Genomic DNA, 21,208 nt, shown 5'->3' with positions numbered 1-21,208 from the left:
TTATCCAGCTAGGCCAGTAATCAAAGAAGGAAATTAGGTTGATTTGACATGATTTGTTGTTGATAAATCCATGTTTTCTCTTTTTATCACCATCTTATTCTCTTGTGACTTATAAATGGATTTCCTTCCTTCCTTCCTTCCTTCCTTCCTTCCTTCCTCCCTCCCTCCCTTCCTCCCTTCCTTCCTTCCTTCCAATATATTGTTCCAGAAATTTTCAAGGAAGAACAGTCCAGGGACTGGTCTGTACCTTCCCATACAGAGATATTTCCCCTTTTTAAGTGTGACATTGTGATTGCTCTCTTTATATCCTCCGAGAATTCTACTATCCTTCATCAGCTCTCCAAGGTAAGTGCTATGATTCAGAGATTACTATGGCCGCTCTGTTAAATATACTTAATTGAAATTCATCAGACTAAGCTAAATTGAAAATCTCTATCTTTTTGCACTGTCCTTTCCCATATTCAGGAAGACATGCCTGTCTCCTTCAAAAATGTAATTTATTTAAGAATTAGATCATAGTTAACATTTATTTGAAGATTGAAAGATGGTGTTAGGTACCTCTGCCTTCCTTGAGTCTCCTTTTTAATACTTCCTTTTACATGTCTAATGTGTAGAGTCTGTTGTTTTTTTTTTTCCTTGTTGTTTCTTATATCCCTTGTTAATTATAACTCAGTTTAGCCTTGCTGAGTTTAACCTATCTGAGTAATTCTTTTATATCCTTAAGAATGTGTCTTTGTTGTCATTTTTTGTGCAGTTCCTTTTTCCATTTTCAGATCACCAAATTGCTTCTAATGCAGTTAAAATGTCTTCTACTTGACTTTTTTGATGCTTCTATTGTGTATTTGGCATAATGTTTCCAGTAACGACCATTTATTTATTTTTACCAGTTTATCAATACTAAATTTCTGATCAATAAATTCCTTCTCTTCATGTGTACTTTCTCAATGATGTTATTTTGTTAGCCTTTTTTTCTCCCTATTTTCTCTGACCAACAATGCCTCTGAAACCCAAATTATTTTCCATTTTATCCAGAATAAAATTTAGAGTCATTATTGTCCTAGTCATCCACCTTCCAAAGAAAAAAATGTCTCCAACACATACAACAAGCATTCTTTGCTCCACTGTGTAGCTGTTACAAAATACAGACACGAAAGTCATGATCCCAGCCATCCAGTCACCAATGGTCTACCTCTCTTGAGTTCTCTTTGCATTGTCTCTGAACAACCGTATTCAAGAGCCTCTTGTTAATAGTGGAGTTATTGCCACAACAATGCCGTTTCCTCCTTTTTATCTCAACCAGACACATTAAAACTTTTTCATTGCAGGTATTTGTTCTGAAGTTCAGAAAGCACTTGTGATAAATAACGCCTCTACCATTGCATCTCTCAGGTACTCCTCTCTCAAGGTGGTTTCCTTGTATACTTACTATATTTCACTATGATTTTCTGATATGAGTAATACGAATGAGTTAAACCTTTGAGTTATTCCTATTTATTCCTTATATCCTAGCTAGGTATCTAGAAGGTATTTCAAATATTCAGTTGGTTGCCATGCTATTCTTTTTTTCCCTGCTTCATATATATATATATATTTTTCACCTCACTTTCCATACCAAGGCTCAGTTCCTATTGCTTCTCTAAGAGCTCCTCTAACTCTTCCCTTTCACTTTCAGGATTTTGGAAGCTAAGTATGTATATTCACTGTGATGCTATATTATTTGTACTGTAGGCTGCATCTCCATTCTCATTCCTGTCTGAGTGCCACAAACAGCCTACACTTCAGATTTTCCGTGATTACTTCAGATGACATTAATGTTGCCCCTGGATTAGTGGCAGAAAAGTAGAAACTATGTCAATGGACTTAGTCTATTTACCAGCCTGAGGTATGATGATAGTCTTCTATAAGCCATGCTTTTTTTTTTTTTTTAATTTAAAGTCATATGAGAAAAATCAATTTTCTCCACCTACCTGCTTTTGAAAAAGCTTTGAGCTGGATCTTTTTCTGATAGGAAGGAAAAAAATAACATCAGGAAAAATATATGCAGTGATCTGGGTGAAGACCACAATTCTGTCTTTAAAAGTAAAGCCACTCTGTGTGGGTAAGCCAGAGTAGTGCTAGTTTGCTGTTAAAATGAAGTTTGTTCAATGATGGTCTAGACAAATTTTATTTTTAGGAATTTCAGCAGCCTGTGTTACAACATCTCTTGGGAAGCATGATAGTGAAATACAGAGCCCTTCAACTTAAGGTCATTGACTCAGATCTGCCCCTAGGTGAAAAAGCAAAAAAAACCCTATGCGATGTTTTTTTGATGATATATGTGAAAAGAGACAATGGACTACGATCAAACAGAGGAGTGCCCACATTGCAAAACTACTGTCAGAGTCAGCCCTGGTTGTGTCCTGCTGCTGATGCTTCAGCAAAATGACCAAAGACAAAATAACCATGGAGGCTCCACTTACCGCAAATACCTCCTGGCAACTGCTGAAGGTCAGTGATGATGGACATATGTGTCCATCAGTATCTAGTAGTATCTGGTAGAAGCTCAGTACCATCATACGGAGCTTCAACCTGTAACTTCTTTACAAAAGAAGCCATGTCAGGAGGACACAGGTAGCAGAGGTCTCACCTGGGATTTTTATGAGATATCTGAAGCCCGCCCACCCATTCTGAAGTGAAAGGTAAAGTGGCATGCTGAAAGCGGTTCTGTAATTTGTTCTGGTAGAAACCTAATCCTGATGGGCTGTGCCAAAAAAAAAAAGAAAATCTTGTAATGCAACCTGGTGTGATGAGACGTAAAGTGGGATCCAGTGTAGCCTATCATGGCTGAGGTCCAGGCATCAGAAATATAGAGCAGGACTCCAGGAGGTTGTAGCTTTGAGGGAGGGATCAAGCCTTAGAGGATATTTATGAATCTCCAGTGAATCTCATGAATTTCTGAGTTGTACTTGTGCAGTGTGCTTTGGTTGTCACTGTGCAGCAGTCTCAGAGTGCATGAACTGGGTTGATTACCTTTGTATGAAATTATATGGGAGATGCATCCCAGGAGTTCACCAGTAGCAAATTGGAAGTCAGTCTGTGAGAGCAGAACACAGCTAATTTCATGTAGAAAAAAACATTCAATATGAACAGATCAGGTCCTCAACAGCTATTTCACTTTATAAAGCCACTTCTGCTGTTCTGCACTGCTTGCTAATATATCTGTAGCTTAACTGGACTAAGGGCTGTAAACATGGCACGTGAACAGCTATGCTCAGAAATTGTATGCAATATATGCTTAGAAATAATTGAATAAAAATAACATTTTTGCTTGCATTTAGGTCAGAGGTTTTGATGCCTGTGTCATCTATACCAAAGGAAAAGAAAAATCCTAGCAGACTGAACACTTTGCACTTAGCAGTATATCCAGATCTTTAAATACAAAGTGTAGCCAGTCCAGTCTTGAACTGGTACAGAGAGTTCTTGAAGTGACCTTGGAGACTAAGCATGAAGAACATATATAGTCAAAAATTCTTGTCTCCTTCTGAAGTCAGTGGGCTGGATTTGACCATCAATGTATCACAGAACATCACAAGCCGTCACACTGAATGCAATCATTTTAGTTTGCTATGGAAGGCATATCTACAAATCAGTGAGATTGAAATGTTAGTGGCAGTTTTTTTTTTTTTTTTTTAACTTGGCAAACATGGCTTTTTACATTTCTGCACTAGAGATATTTGCAAATCTGCTTAATTGTAGCAGACCTGTTAATTACTAAAATAATTCAAGGGTAAAATAAAAAAACAAAAGACAAGACATAATGAACTTTACATTTTTTCCTCTTCTGTAATCCTGTGACAGTCGTTTTTTATTCCATGTGAAGAAAATAACGTCAGGAGGATACTAATCATCAATTTGCTACAGCTGAAACCAGCACAGCTGGCAGATGAGTGTTTTAATGTATTTCTAGATTAAGTAAGGCAGTTTAAAGAAAACATCATGCAAAAATTCAATCTGCTATGGGTTTAAAATAAAGTCCTCATCTGTGCCATGGTAGAGTGAATAGCTACCTTATGTTTTATCATATTGCAGTGGATTATCTTTCTAATGAAGCTTGTATCCCCCTAAAGCATTCTTGGGACATTTTGTGTTCACATTGGTCTACAATAAAGCAATGAGTGAATGCAAGAGTGGATTTTCCTTTAGTAGGCTCTATCAGGACTCTTCTCCTAACAAATTAAATCACAAATGAGTGCAATTCATACATGCAAGGCAAACCAAAATGCTGTATATTAATTTAATTGTGCTATTTTATTCTCTTAAATTTGGATTCTTTGTGAATTTAGTAAGGGTTTTGGAAAGAGAAAGAATTAAAATTTTGTTTCTTGTTTATATTTGTTTTACTATCTTTTTTTTTTTTTTTTTCTGGAAATCCTCAAATAACACCTCCATATAGTACAACTTTAGCTGGAACAATAAAGCTGGAACCTAAGAAACTACAGATTAATATTCAACACTTCTTTAATGGACCTAGTTTTCCATCTTCAATTTTTTATCTCATTTATAGTCTAAAATTCCTCTATCTTCATGAAGCCCAGAGCTGAGGGAGAACTAGATCTTAATTACCCCTGAGAATTAGCCAGAATATAGGATCATTAAACATCTGTAAGAAAATGCTTCCGAACTGTATAACATGTAAAGAACATGCAAACAGGTACAGAGAGCATCTGTTTTTAGTCATTTGTACCTATTGTCAGAGGTTTGGAATGGATGAGACATTTGTTCACACCCTGTTTCACAGAGGAGCACTTGGAGTATAAGCCTGGAGTCTGGAGCAGGAGGAGCATTTTAGACAACTTTGCACTTAGTTAATAAGGAGTCAGTAATGGCTCCACACTCTTCCATGAATTGGCCTGTTTTTTGGTTTATTAGGCAAGTATGATTGTTTATATGAGTTTATCCCATAGAGTAGTAGATCACACAGATAGTTGATTTTCTCTCTTCTGTGTTCAGCAAGGGTTTCTAACTCTTAAATGCAGTTCATCATGTCTCATTTTATTGTACTAAATAGTTTCTGAGCTACCTCAAATAAGCCAAATATAACAGACATCACCATAGCTCTGGCTAACCTTTTTAAAGGAATTTTTCCTTGCATTACACTCAGGGAGGAAGGGTAGGGCAGAGGGCATTCACCTTTCTCTTGGCAGCAATAAATTTCTATAGCCTAAACAGCTGGCTAGTTTCTGTGCTCTCTCCCACCAGCTGATGTATTTAAACCCTGTTTCCTATTTTTTTTTTTTCCCTTCCTCCTTCCTTGGCAAGAATGCATGCTCTCTCTCTCCCTTGTTGGTGACTGCTTTTCCCTCTCCTGCCACACCCTTTCAGAACCTTTTCATGGTCTCCTTTTACCTGTGGCCCTGCTAAATCATTTATGTTGAGCTTTCCTCCTGCAGCAGCCTTAGTGCAGAATCCTGCTCTTTGGTGAGGGCAGTCTGGAGTTCCCTCTCCTCACCCCAAAAGGTATGTTATTGATCTTTTCAAGGGCTTACTCTCATCCTACAAACTATACACTAAAATCTCTTTCCGATAATCTTCTCCTACATTTGAATATGTAGTTTTCAACCAATGACATCTAGTTGTCAAGACTGGATATGGCTCATGATATTAAGGGTTTAGATGGATGTTTTTTGGGGACAAAATGCTAATTAAAATAGAATGTAATTCATATTCCATTAAATCCCAGTGGAAAATCCTCAGCTAAATTAGGTCATCTGGATCAGCCACTGTTTCTGTTTATCTCATTTTGTGTCTTCTCCTGCAAAAGATAATTGTTTAAAGGCAAAGAACCTAATAGTCATTGAAGTGTTGCCATCAGAATAACTAAAACTATACATGGTTAGATACTTCAGAGTAATCAGATATCCTTTTTTATCTTAGCTTCTCACCTTTTGTGCACTTCTGTCGTGACATAAGCTGGGTGCTCCAAAGTTCCATAATTATTGAAGGCATGAAGGTGTATATACAAGAGATTAGGCCATTCGTCAAATCTGCAGATTGCACACATCTGCAAATTTAGAATAGTAAAATTCAGAATTATACAACATGTAGTGAAGTAAGCGCAAGGTCAGTGAATGCCAAATAATATATAGTGAAGGGAAAAAGGACACCAGCTTATTGACCTGCAGCAAGGGATCAAAAACTGTCTGGGTCTGATTAGCCCAAGTACACTAACCCCTTAGTGGACAGATCTGTACTTATTGACGGGTTAATTAGCTGTTTTATCTTTGGCACAGCTTTAGAGAAGCACTTCTGAAATGACAGTCAGACACCTTAAACTCCCTATTATTGTACCTGACCACAGTTCTTGTGAATGTAGCTGCATAACTTTGTGGACAGCCTAATGAAGATCAGTGCTCTGGTGATAAAAACAAACAAGATACTAAGGCAAATAAGGAAGAATATAGAAATTAATATATGCTATTACCCACACATGAACTACTGCACAAAGACTTGCCATCCTACCTTAGGAGTAATATTGTTAAACTAAAAAGCAATCAGAAAAAGGTTATAGTGTGATTAGGTGTTTGAAAATCTCTGTAATGATAGTGCCGAAAAGATGGGGAGTGTCTATTTTAGGAAGACTTGTACAAAGGCCAAGGAAAGAAAACTATATAAATAACAGTTTAGAGATGTTAGCTAAAGAAATTCTGCTCTCACTACCTCATAAAAAAGAGCATAGATATTTTTCTAAAATATGGCAAATTCAAAACTTGGAATGGAAATACTTTTTCAGACCTGGTAGAATTAAATTCTAGGACTTATAAGGTGTTTCCTGTAGTTTTACAAGAATAAGGAGCCTTACCTTACGGCTTTTCCTTGTGTATGCTGTTTTTCTGCCTTCAGAATGGCACTTGGATGGATTTTTGTCATATGAAAAAGCACACATTTGCAGAGGGTGAGGGAGGGAATGGTCAGGGCCAGGCTGTATATGGTGGTTAATAAAGTTTCAGTGCATTTCAAAAACTGGGAGAAGTACAATGAGGATTTTGCTCTGAAGCTCTGGTGGCAGCCCTGGCAGCTAGGCTCCAAAATGGGGAGCCGAAGCTGCAAAACCCCTTAGGGGATGGGGGTAGGCAGGGAGATGGATTCATAGCAGAGGATGTAAAACAAGAAAGGGAACAGAAGCACAGAAAGCTTATTGGGGTGTGAAGGGTAGGGAAGCTCAGATGAAGGTGGATTGAAAATCTGTCTACATGGGAGAGACAAAGGAAGGGTAGTGAAGCATGTGAGGGTTTGGACTGAGCAAGCATGTGAGGGTTTGGACTGAATGCTCAGGTAGCCTTGGTTTCAAGGAGAATGGAGGAAGACTGTTGAATGGAACAGAAGACAGAGGAGTCTGTAGGTATTTGGGAAGGTTTGCAGAGATCTGAGGTTGGCAGGAGGGGGAGTGGAGCTCTGGGTGTTGGGGCTGGGCAAGGAAGCACTGGAAGCTACTGTGGGTAGCTCCTATCCCTGGAGGTCTGCTTTTTGCTTCTGTTTGCCAGCAGAGATAGTGCACAGGCTGGTCCCTCCTGGAACTGCTATCACGTTCCTATCTCCATGACATTGTTCTTCATTTTGGAATTAAAAGAAAAAAACACAACTAATTTAACAGATATAGGTATGATGAATTCCCAGAATTATGAGGGTAAATGCTAAAAGAAAGCAGTAGAAGAAAGAGAGAACCTCAAGAGAGAGGTTTTACAATGCTGTTTAACAATTTGGTGTTAGAAAGCCTCTCCTTCTCTACTGAGGAGTTTATCTTCTCTTCCGTGCCAGTCTGCGCGTCTGTCTGCAGTTAAGGTAATGGTCTGTGTGTGACAGGTCTGGGTCAGTATAGACATTCTTAACAACATCTTGGTGCTAATTGAAAGCAAAAAGTGTGTTAGGTTCACCTGAGGAAAGGCTGTTAAATATGTTATTCCAATTGGGAGTGAGTAAAGTCAGTTCACCTATATTTTATTTTGGCTGCAACAACTGTTCCCAACAAGATGTGATTGAGTTTCCTTTGCTCGTATCTCTGAGTAAGATTAGCCAAACTTTTCTGAGTGATACTGCAGAGCTGGAGAAGGGGGAGGAGCTGTTTAGGGGCCTTATTTTTGGAGGTATTGAACGGTTGTGCACCATGTTGGCTTCACCTGTAGCTGTGGTACTGTCTGTTCCTGGTAGTAGAAGCAAGGCCATGACTGCAGTGGTGTTTTCCATTCAAGTGAAGACACACTCCTCAAGGATATTACTTTCAAGTTGGAACACTTTCCAAAAGTTTAATCAATCTTTATGGAAATACATTTTTATGAGTTATAAAGTCTGTTTTTTTTTTTTTACATTGATTATTTCTTTCCAAAAAGGCAATTAAGTGATGCATGAAAGGAAGAGAAGTAACAATTAAAATTCAAAAGGTTTAAAGAATAATTATTTGAATTATAAAGATCGATCACATTGTAAATGAAATCCAACTGACTCAGAAATTCCTTATTATATCTTTAATGAACTTTTACTTTGTGTCTTGCTTTCCTCATGTAGGAATGGGAATGCTATGCATCTCAAAGTACTACTTGTATAAAGTTTGGTCTATCTTAGAAATAGTTAATTTCTCTTATATTCTACTGAGAATTCAGTATTTGCTGAAAATATCTTAAAGTGAAGAAAAACAGAGCATTTAAGATAAACACATCAATAGTCTGTGAGTGGGATTGTTAGGAAAGGTCTGAGGCAAATAAAAAAGCAGCATTTTTTTTTTTTGAATAGAAAACTTTTTGAGGTTTAAATTCACTACTAAGGTATTTAAATTCACTACTAAGAATTTTGGTTTTCAGTGAAAAAGTAACCTCTGTGAAAATGTTGACACTTTAAAAGAAAACAAAATATAGTCAACAATATTTTTTGGACAAAGCCAACTATTTATACCTGTGTCAAAATAGATGTTGGTATCTGCACAGGCCAGAATTCAAAGGCTGCACGGAGGCCTTTTCCCTGCTAGCAGTGAATGTAATGATCAGTAGCTTTCAAATTAGTCTACAGATACTAAGGAATTTGCTGAGCCTGTCCTGGTTGTCAGCAGAAAAAAACCCTGTTAATTAACAAGTTAGCCAGGGATGGGACTAGTGGTGGAGGAAGCCATTTATGAGAGAGGCAATTATGCAAAGCACACTGAGATGGAGTCTCTCAAATCAGCTAAGCCTCTGGGAAATTAAATGGTGATGGCATTTCATGAAGTGCCACTGTTTTGGCTGTTCTTTTCATGTTTATAGCACCTGGGAGTCCCTCTCTTGGACCCCAGGTTTCTGTGGTGCTAGATGCTATACGAGCCCAGAAGGGAGATGGCCTCGCTCCCAGGGAGCTTGTTGTATGATAAAACAGCCTGACGGAGCAGGGGACATTGGGTCAGGTTCAGCTCCAGGTGCAGTTCACAACTGCAGATTTCTGGCCTAAAGGAACAGAGAAACAGTCTCAGGATTGTTTAAACCTGACATACCCTCAGAATAAGAAAACAGATGATAGTCAAGAGAATAGAAGGAAGTGAAGAGACTACTCTGGTCACCTTGATAGACAGTTATCTCAGCCCACAGACAGCCAAAATACTTTCAGATCTTATTATTTATGCCGTGAGTACCAGTTTTACATAGATTAAGCTGATTAACTAAATAGCAATAGCAAAACACCAGAACGCAGATTTTTCCTAATGGTTTTCCTATGTACAGTCTTGGTGATGTTTATTTCTCTAGCATATGGTGTGCTTAGATTTAGTGACTAGTAAATCAGGAAGTGTTAATTCTTATAAAATACAAGAAATAAATGAAAGTAATGTGTTATTTCACTGATTCATAGTTTGGTTGCTCTCAATTTTTTCTTTAGCAGATTATAAAACAAATGTAATGTGAATGAAGGTAGGTACAAGGATAAGCATTAGTGAGGAGTAGAAAGCACCTTAGAGAAGATGAGTCTTAAAGCTCATATATCTTTGCTATCAGCAGCAATGCATGATCAACAGCTAGGAGCAGGCAGGAGTACAAATATTCTTACTGTTTAGGTAAACAATTTTAAAAATACATATTGGCAATCTTTATGCTCAGCTAAAGATTAGTTGCTCATGTTTAACAGCAACCTTCACACTAACAGCATCTTCTCCTACGCTAAATGCAGTGCTCTGAATGTCACAGATATGCAGTGCAGAACTCTGTAAAAATGGAATGATATCTTATTAAAAAGAGGATATTTACTTAACATCCTGCCAAGCAAACTAATAGGTTTATTCTTTTCTGCATGCATACAGCTTCTTTTGCCATTAGAGTTATGCATGAAGATAAAGCCTAAAACTGTATCATTTCAGTCAATGGAAATTTCTTTATTGACTTAAGAGAGCATGTTATATTCTCTAGCAGTACAGCAAAATACTCTTGTAATTTTATCTAGGAAAGCTACTTGCAGCCAATTTTGCTGTTGGGCCTGCTACATATTTTTCTGAAAAATCTAAATCTGTATTTATTAAATTTTTCTGTAGTTTTCAGTGCATAAGTCAAAAAACAGTACCTTTGTCAGCATTTTGAGATACAGAAAAGGGTGGATTCTTGCCTTTTAACTATGCTTGTTTGCTTTATAACACATTTCTCTGCCCTATTATCTGTTGATAGACTGACTAAACTGCTGATCAGTTATATCAATTGAAGTGAATGGTAAGACCCCCTTTAGCTTCCATGACTCTAGAAAAGAAGCAACAATTGGAGAACTCAAGAGGGGCAGAATTTTATACAGTATAATCTTATAGATTATAAATTTATGTCTCCTGTTGTGTAATTCAAATGCCTAAAACACTTAAAGACACCTAGAGTTGTCTTCTTTAGAGGCTTGCCTCTACAGTCTTTAGCTGATTAGTACACTGCTGCCTGATCTTTCTGCAAAAGCGATAGGTTGTTTTTAGTTCTCCAAAAATGTTATTTGATTGACTACGAATAATGAGTAGCAAACAATGATGATTTTCCAGACAGATGATAATCTAGTTATTCTGATGTTAAAAACACATTTCTTTTTTGCTTAAAGCAATTTTCTCCAGCTTATTATCCAAAAACACTCAAAGTAGGGCACAGTTCTTCACTTCACAGGTCATCTTATATCACAAATTCCTCATAATTCCAATATATTTTAAAATTAAGTTTAAAAATAACTCCTGGAAAAAAAAAGTTAGAATATCTCATAAATATTATAATAATAGTTTTCAAGATCTGCAAGAAAATTTTAGCATGGAGCAGATACATGGCAATACTTTAAGTCACTCAGATTAGCACAAAGATTCAAGGCTGGTATATGAACCTGCTTTCTAGAAAGTCCAAGAATGCAAAACATGCTAATAAATCCATTTATGTTTCCTCATTCTCTGTTGTAGAGAGCTTCAGGGGTGGCTACACATATTTGACCATATTTCTTTTAATGACCCAAAGCTATCTTAAAAGTAGTTGTTTGTTCTTCCTTTCAATCTAAAAATAGTCACTGAATCAGCAACAATTAGAGGAAAGATGTGAGAACAGTGGGGAGAAAAAGATCAAACCCAGAAAAAAAGCATCATTAAGAAGGATGGTAAATGGTATGTGAACTGGATTAATGAAAATATTCAAAATTAGTAATCATGTAGCATTGAGATCTCAGACTTTTTAGCGGCTAAGAAATACGTATATGAGTCCAGTTAATAATTAAATTTATTTTTACTGGCAGTTCATTAAATACACCAGATGGCCAGTGAGTTCTGGTGAGAGAACTGTAGTTTTCAAACCAGTGTTGAGTTTGCTTGTTTTCTAGTTTTTAATGAGTGAGTAGGTGCATGTGTACCATAAAGGGTAACCTTTTACCAGTCTCCTTCCATTGTTTAAAAACATCTATCTCAATATGGCAAGCAGATAGGCACACGTGTTTGAGTGTTGGGCATTGCACTTAAGAATGGAGCATTTAAAGACTCTTCACTTAACCCCACCTAGACTTCAATCATGCAATCACACCTGTGTGAATCAAGATTGTGTCTTGGCTAAGCAATATTGTATGTTTGAAATGGCCACATACAAATTCTAGCCGAGTGAAGTGTTTTTGATATTGTTGTATTGGGTTTATGTGACAAGCTTTTGGTAGTGGGAGGCTGGAGGGCTGGCCTCTGTGAGAAGGGTCCAGCAGCTGCCCCATGCCAGAAAAGGTACAGTTTCAGCTGGCTCCAAAGGGCAGCCGCTGGCCAGAGCTGAGCCATGAGTGACGCTTCTTGGGCCTCTGGGAGAGCAAATTTAAGGAACGGGTGAAAACAAAAACAAACAAACAAACAAACTGATGACATGATAGCAGCTGGGAGACTGAGAAGTGAAAAGCAGCCCTGCAGCCCCCAAGGAGAGCGCAGCAAGGGGGCACGAGGTGCTCCAGGCATGCAGCAGAAGTTCCCCTGCAGCCTGTGGAGAGGCCCCCGGTGGAGCAGGCTGTCCCCCTGCAGCCCATGGGTCCCACATGGAGCAGATCTCCATGCTGCAGCCCGTGGAGGAGCCCCCAGTGGAGCAGGTGGATGTGGCCTGGAGGAGGCTGCGGCCCATGGAGAGCCCCCACAGGAGCAGGCCCAGGGCCGGAGCTGCAGCCCGTGGCGAGGAGCCCATGCAGGAGCAGGGGGTCTGGGGGGAGCTGCATCCTGTGGGGGACCCGTGTTGGAGCAGTTTGCTCCTGGGGGATGGACCCTGTGGTACGGAGCCATGTGGGAGCAGTTCTTGAAGAGCTGCTGCCTGTGGGCAGCCCCTGCAGGCTCAGTTCGGGAAGGACGGCATCCCGTGGGAGGGACCCCACATGGAACAGGGGCAGAGAGTGACCCTGAAGGCGCGGCAGAGACGAAGCATCAGGGACTGACTGCAGCCCCCATGCCCCGTTTCCCCTGTGCTGCTCATGAGGAGGACGTAGAAGAAGGTGGATGGGGTGGAAGGTGGTTTTGTTTTTTTATTATTTTTGCTTTTCAGTGCTCTAGCTTGTTAGGTTAACAACTGAATGAGATATATTGAATTTCTATTTTGAATTAATTTAAATTATCCTAAGTTGAGAAGTTCAAAGTGCTTTAGCCAAAGCGTTGTTCTGTCCTCAACCATTCTGTGATTCTATACTGAATAATATATATATTTTTCCCAAAAGCAAGCTAACAATATTCATTTCAAAGTGTAGAGCTGTATAATTCCCTGAAATGTAAGATTGATGGTTATTTTGAAATGGTTAATAGCTTGTTTGTTACCCAAAAGAGTAAAAGAGGAGCAATAGTGATTTTATATTCATTGCAGATTAGAAAATCAAGTTTTCAGATTAGGTAGTGTGGTCTCAGTATTAGGCATTTTATAATCTAGCTACAAAATGCCTACTGATCATGACAATGTGTCAGTAAGTGTTGATTTACAGTTGACATTAATATAAATGCATAGCTGGGTGGCCTGTAAAAGCTAAATGCCTTAAAATATAAATTAAACATGGTCATGAAGTGATGAGACAGCTAGATATGAAAAATGGATAGAATATGGTTTGCTGATGAAAAACAAAAAGCTGACTGCAAACAGCTGGAAAGAATTTCACAGTGCTGAATGAACAGGTGATGAATTGATGAAATTCAGTGCTGATGGACCCAAGATGTATATGAGGGACACCCAATCCTTATTTTACAGGCATAGAAATGATCTATGAACGAGCTATCACCACTTAGGAAAGAGATTTTTGGAAATCTAATACAAAAACTTCAGCTTAGTGTTTGATTGCAGGTGAAGCAAACAGTTTCAGACATTGTTACAAAAAGAACTGAAGGAAAGAAAAAGTAAACATGATTATGTTAGTGGCTAAATCTGTATTCCAAACTGTGAACTCGGTGTGATAGTAATTTCCCTAATACCAGAATTGCATGGTATAAGCAGAAAAAGTACTGAGAAGGCAAGAAAAGCTGATCAGTGGTATGAAATATACTTCATCTGAGGAAATGACTGACTAGACCTCCCCCTACTAGGGCTGATGGGGAATGATGGTTAGAGCAGAGAGGATAAATAAGCTATGAGGATTCATGGTCTCTCTTTCTCGTGAAAGAATTAGGAGTTACTGAATAGAATGATCAGGTCTCAGTTTCAAAGCAGACAGAAGACAGTAACTATTCATGTCAGACTTGGTCAACTGAGGGGTGGTTGGCCATACCTTAAAAATAGATGTTAGAAGCTTTCACATCTCTAAGAAGCAAATGAACAAACTCATGGTTAAGTCAGTCCAGGACTATTATTAAGAAGAAAATACCACTTCTGTCTCAGGAAGTCTACAGATCACTGTGAACTTTACAGAGGAGTCATTTCTATACCCTCTCCTGGGCAATGGTCTTGCTTTCAGAAAGGACACTTTCTTAGGGAGTCAGGCATGGTTGCACGGAATTTTTCTGTGGAATTTTTCTTTCTAAGATTTAGTAATGTTGATCTGTTCCCCTTTATTCTTTGATGGTAGGCAAGTACTTTGTTTTAGTAGTGGAAGAATGGTATCTTGGTATATGGTATACTTGTATACTTGATCTGCATTGAAATACAACTGTGATGTAAATTTCAGACAGGCTGTGCAAAGATGAGATCTGCAAAACAGCAAGTGTGGAACTGAGCCTAGCTAGTCTGACAGTCTTTCTGAGATATTTATTGTAAAAAATGCTTTGTAGTTCCTAAAGCTGGCTTGGAAACCAAAATTCAACTAGCTTTTCTCTCTCTCTTTGCTGGGACTTAATGCTGGGACTGCCCTTTTAGTCTGATGTGTATGGCAACCAATGGCACACCCTGAGTAATTTCATAACCGTTTGGAGTTTCTTTGGGTTACAGAGTAGAATCTGACTGATTTCATGATTTCATCTTTGGTGTTCTGCAGCCAATTGAAGGCAACTGCATTTCTGTGATCCTAAAGGTAGTTTTTCAAACCACTTCCAAACTGGAAACTGAATGTAATCGCTTGCTGTGTATGCTCATTCATTGGAAAATCTGCAGAATCCCCGTGCCCTTCAATTAATCAATAACATTGATTTTACTCTAGGAAATGGACCTTAGTTATGATCACTTGCTAAAATGTGATAGAAGAAAAAAATGTGACAGGAGAAGTCTTTCTCTGGGTGGTTATTGTTGAAACAGACTGCTGACAGAAAAACACAGGAAGGGAATATCATGAAGTCTTAGATTGAGTTAGACTAACAGTAAAAAATCCAAAGCATCAAAACTAAATAAGCTGAGTCAACTACAAATAAATCATACTTGTCTTTCAGTTATATGTAATAAGGTAAAGATTTTTTATGAGCTGAAAATCCACAGGAAAGATGTTTCAGTGAAGTAGCTCAAGAGTTGAGCAAAATAAATTCAATAACATCTGTATTGTATTTGTTGTCTAAAACTTAGAAAGAAATACTGTATCATATCTAAATATTTGTTTTAGAAATGATGAGTATTCACTTAAGAAAATTAAGTATTTTTTCTAATGTCCTGGAGATATTAGAGGAGTTTTATCATTGAATAAATAAATAAATGATTAATGATAATGTGGAAATTAGAGTTTAAGTAATGCCAGCTATCAGTTGTACATCTTCTGCATTACTTTTCCAGGTGATATTTATTTATTTATTTTTAATGTAAGTAAAATGCATATTTTCTAAGTGTGATTAGTGCAATATGGTCTCTTCAGCAAATACCCATATCCTTTTGGGTAAAAAAGAAAAAAGGACTGGAATAATGCTCAAAGTTATCTTGCTGGTTATGAACAATCTGCTTGTCATAAAATCATATGTGCGGAGATGATTTCTGGAAGTCATCTAGACCTGTTTCTGACAGGATATTGTAGTAATTCCAACACTTGGCTAGATCAGTAGTGTCTTAGCTGAATCTTGAAAACCTCCAACACTTCTGTAGTACTCTAAGAGATGGGTCCTACTCCTGCAGTACCATCCTTGCAGCTTGGGAATGCTGTAGTTTGTTACCATTGCCTCTTGACATGTTTTCTGGCACTATGAAGAAGAATTTGTCTCCTTCATCTTTGTAACTTTGGGCAGTTGTAGGCTATTAGATTGATATTAGCTTATCTTCTTTGTCAGACTGAAGCTGAGCTCTTTCAGCTCCTCTTGCATCCAGAGGATCTCTAAGTTTCCTGACTGATTTGACAACTCCCCCTGGACCTTTTCCAATTTCTTCATATCCCTCTTGGAAGGAGAGATCCACATCTGAGCACATTATTCTAGCTGTGATCTCACCAGCTCCAAGAAGTGCCAGATAATAATGTCTCTTGATTTGGTGGTCATGTTTTTCCTAATGTAGCTGAGGATGCCATTTTATTTTGCGGAGAGCATTGCATGTACACTAGACCATTTAGCAGGGCTGTTACTTTGTCTCACATTGGTGCATGGCATCTTTCCTCCCCAAGTGCAGAACTTTGCACCTCCTTGGCTAAAATTAAGTGCATCTGCTCCGCATATGCTAGAGTTGACTGTGTCCTGTTGACTGTGTCACTGACGATGGCTGTTCAAGATTTTTTCACTTAATGCTCAGTATGTAGCTTTCTCATGCATGGTCAAGAGGAATAGCAGAAAACGCCTGATTTAAAAGGAATGAAAGGGATTGGAGGTATGGTATCATCCGGCTAGGTCCCTGCACCACAGTGCAGTTACATACAACCTGTAAAGATCGGATTAGTCACAGCCTGAAATTCCAGTGTCTGGAACTGTTGTATAACCTATATCTTTGCAAACCTAAATATAGGGAAAATATAAAATAATTTCTAGCCCTGATGTGCCAAAGCAATTTTGTGCCCTCCTTCTCTCGATTATGAGTTCATCCCACTTCAGACCTCAGGGGGTCCTGAGTTTCTGACCCCACTGAGAACTGATCTTCTCAGACCTCAGACATGTGCTGTGTTTTTGTGTCTTCTTGGAAGAACATCTGGATGTCCTTTTCAGGGCTCATGAAGAAGACAGATATGTAAATTCCACAATGAAGAGAATAAGGGTTAAAAAGTAGATGACCTTGTTGATATTTAACATGTATACCTCTGGACCCAACTGTTTTTCAAAATTAATTTATGTTTCTGGTATTGTGAATATTTAAGTTACATCAAGGCAAAAGCCCTGCCTTGAGGAATTTATGTACTTAAAATCACAAACCACAATGAAGAGAAATTCTTAGAGCTTTTTTTTTCCTACTATTTGCTGAGTTTATGCAACTGGACAGTACCTCAAAGTATTTAAATTCCCCCCCAAAAAATAAAAAATAATTACATGCTTATAACTAACAAGTAGTATTTGAACCATATAATAAAGCTGTAAAGGTGTTTTTAGTATGGTTTCAAGTTACTGAGAAAATGTCTCATTGTTTGAGACTTTTGCAGGATCTTTAATATGAAGATCTGCTTTAAATGAAAATACTGAAAGTTGAGTCTGTAGTTCACATGTTGCATGGTTTTCTGAAGTTATACACTGTGAAATCATTTGACCTGTGCAGAAATGCTTTAGTTAGAATATGCCCCTACTATAAAACATCCCAGACCTTAAATCTGATGCTGGCTGAGAGGCTGGTATAAAAACTATTTCAAATTGTTTTCAGACTGGAACATTATCTGAGAACATTCACATGCTAAGATGCAAGATAAGCTCTGCTGTTTGCTTGTCGTTCATAGTTGTTGAGGAATAAGCTGTATTGATTGCTGGTTCACTCTTTTACTAGTAATCTGACAATCTTGTTATAAACCTTCAGTATTTGTAATTCTTTTCCAAGCATTGATGGCTGTTTTGAGTTCCTTTTCTGGTGTACCTTTTCAAAAGGTTTTAAGAATATACCTGGAAGAGCTGAGCAGTTTCTCACGCCCATCCAGAACCCATTTTTCATACATGCATAACCTTGTTCTTTCCCATGAGGCTTTACCTCTTTTTCCTTTGGCCAAGGCTGCAGATGTAGCTTTCCACTCCTTTTTGCCCTTCCACTCTGTAAGAACCTCACATCCAGCGTTTGCATTATGATGTTACAACCTATTGGCTTTATGCAATAACGGAGCATGAAAAACTTGAGTAGGGAAAAGATACTCACTCTTACCTTATAATTCAATTTTTAAAGAGACACCAAATGAAATTAGTAAGTAGGCATGGAAAACCAGAAGGAGGGCCTTTTTAAAAGAACTGCATCCTTAATGTTTTTTCCTATGTGTAGATAAGAAAAGCTCAAGCAAGGTAAGAGACCAATTCACTCAAAACATAATTTATTGGATGCTATAAAATACCAAGATGCCTGTTGTGATTCTCTCAGTCACAGAGAACTGGCTTCTGTTGGGGCAGTGTCACTATGGCCTGCTCTTATATTCTTGGCCTCTGATACTGGACACTGTGAGACAGGACAGGTTCTTATGCTCCAGACCTGTCTTGTTTCTGTTCTTACAGGACAGATCACTGATGCTGTCTCCAGAGGAAAAAAAAAAAGTAAAAACAGGTAAGACTTGGATGGGTTGTAGAATTAAGGATGCAACATTAATATTCTCAGTTCTGTATTTTGGCATTTGATATTTTTTTCTTTAAAATTACAAAACACAGGGAACAATGAGGCAGTGCTTAGTCCTGCTTGATTCTTCAGAGGCTGATAGCACTGAAAGTGTAAGAGGATCAGAGAATGACATTAATAGGAATCACAGTAACTACTCTTTTTAAAGCTGTCACACAGACCTTGGGTATGAGAGGAATTAAAAAAAAAAAAAAAAAAGAAATATCAAGCTATGAATTAATATTAAACTGGAGAAATGTGAAGAGTCTCATTACCATTCCTAATCACCACATTATTTCTTCTACATTTGCAGATGGAGCCTAGCAAGGGCTGCAGAGTCCAGCTGTTCTACAGCTGTGAATCTCCCAGAATTCATCTCCCATGGTAATAGCCTAATCCCAGGAATTGACTAATGCCATTCCTACATGACTGTTGGCTGGAACATGTGCCTGACCATGTGAAAATTAGAGTCTGAATTGCAATAGAATATATAACTAATAGAAATGACAAAAAAAAAAAAAAAAAAAAAAACTAAAATAATTAGTAACTTTTTATGTTTCTGTTTTAGGTTTCTGTGTTTAGATGCTTTTGACGTTTTAGTAAATGCACTGTAAGCCTTTAGAAAGTACTATATATCAATTTCTACTATACTGTCTGCAGCTACCTCTAGCCCTAGAACTTATCGTAGTTCTGTGAGACTGAAGATAATAATTCAACATGTTATTGTATATGAACTTGTGATATAGATGACTTTGATTTACTATAAATCATTAGGATTTTATCTGATTGACGTTGGCTCTTTGAGAAACAGTTAAATTATGGACTTGCCAGGTAAAAATATGGACTTTGCATAACCACAACAAAAAACACCAAAACATTGCTAATTAAGAAGTTTATAGGAGTGAGAGGGACAGAGAAAGTTACTTTGGTAATGTCGTCTTTAGGCTGGGTGATTTGCTTTGTGCAGGAAAGGAACAACTGTTGCTGCTAATTGTGAGATGCTCTAATTCCCATTGACAACAGAATATACTTTCAAAAGTTTTAAACTTGAAAACAGAGTTCAATCTATTAAGGAAATACACACATCAAGACAATCAGTCCCAACCGAACCATGTTTCATTTAATATTAAGTTATAAATAGCTCTTTAGAGCACATAATACCTGTTTATTATTATATTTTGTGGTATCAAAGTTCTTTATGATTTTCTGTGTTTGTGAACTTTCCTAAATAGTCAAATACAGAAGCACATTATGTTTTGTTTCTTGTTTTTCATCTGTGCTTTAGCCAATGACTGTTTCTTTCCAGATTCATGATAGTCACAGATGTTCTTTTTCCTATCTATCCATGTGTGAAAATATTGGTATATGGGTAGTTTTGGATCTCTTTTTTCCCAGAACAATTACTGAAATTATTTATATATATGATTAATGATTAAACATTGTCCTATTTTTGTGTTTTTGCAATGTCTGCTTTATACAGGAACCCAGTTTTGAAGTTGATGGGATAGAGTTTAATTAAGAGCTTCTAATATTCATTGTGAATATATGGGGCTGAACAGGCAGTCTTCCACAACTTTTAATTTTTTGTGTGTGAAATTTCTATTAACAATGAAGCATCTGTTCTCTTAAAGGGAACCATTTTTCACACATGTTGGCATCGAGAGCTCTTATGATCAATTTAAAGTGCAGGTGTAAGTGTTCTGTCTGGTTCAGGTGCCTTAATGACACTTTGCAAATCTGCAGTTTTTCTTTATGTAAATTGTTTAATCTACATGAATCTGTTGGTTTAGTTGTGGAATAATCAGTGTCTCTAAACCAAAGCAAGCACCTCCGATTTTGGCACAAAACACTAGTCATATATTCCACTTATTCCCTGCTACAGTTACAAATGGTAAACGGCAGGCCTTTTAAGAAATTCCCCCGTGGTGCAGCTAGCAGGAGATTTCTCGATTGTATAATAATCAGATCTGACCAGATGGTGATGAGGCTGGATACTAAATGCTTTTTAAGCTCTCCTGCTAGGTTTTCTCATTTAAAAGTGGAGAGATCTCGCTTTAAGGCCTACATGATTTCAAAGACACCTTGCTATGAGGCATACAGAAATGCTTATTCTGTCATATGCAACAGCACTTCACATTTTCAAGCAACGTAAAGAAGGATCATGACTTATTTAGAAAGTCAGTGTGTTTCTCACAGAAAGTACCATCCTGATAGCTCTGAAGAAGAAAACTTAGTCAGGGAACACACAGAGGTTAGGTAAGGGAGTAGATATTGAGGTGTTTTATTTACTTATCTTCATCTTTGTCCGGCTGCAAAGTGCCACAACTTGGAATTAAAATACTATAGCTGAAGGAAGGAGACTTTCTGTGGGGTTCAGCTTGCAAATGGACAGCCTACACTGAGGTGTTTTGTGGAGGTATCTACAGGTGAAACAGGTGTCTCTGCTCCTGCTGTACTCAGTACAGATGAAAACATTACAGTCAATGGAGTCCAGAGAGCTCTTAATCTCATGAGCTATGTGGGCAGGCATCTCCGCTGACTGTATCAACTAAATCTCCATCAGCTGGGATGGGAACTTAAATACCTGGCACACACTGCAAATAGCTTCTTCTGGAAACCTAAATGCGGGTTCAATCACTGAACTGCCTCTCACTCATCATTCTTGTTCAGTCCTTGCAGGCAAAAGCTGG

General features: G+C 37.9%; 1 long non-coding RNA gene across 1 annotated transcript; it reads left to right on the top strand.

Moving 5' to 3' along the window:
• Nucleotides 1-1,341: 1,341 nt before the first annotated feature.
• On the top strand, nt 1,342-20,034 carry LOC121065915. Its single transcript, XR_005817390.1, has 3 exons — nt 1,342-1,389; nt 18,422-18,470; nt 18,832-20,034. It is a non-coding gene; the product is annotated as an uncharacterized LOC121065915 (long non-coding RNA).
• Nucleotides 20,035-21,208: the final 1,174 nt, after the last annotated feature.

Source organism: Cygnus olor, chromosome 2, assembly GCF_009769625.2.
Source record: "Cygnus olor isolate bCygOlo1 chromosome 2, bCygOlo1.pri.v2, whole genome shotgun sequence".
In the NCBI taxonomy this organism is placed as follows: domain Eukaryota; kingdom Metazoa; phylum Chordata; class Aves; order Anseriformes; family Anatidae; genus Cygnus; species Cygnus olor.
Note: the sequence above shows the minus strand (reverse complement) of the source record. Positions and strands in the feature narration are given on the sequence as shown.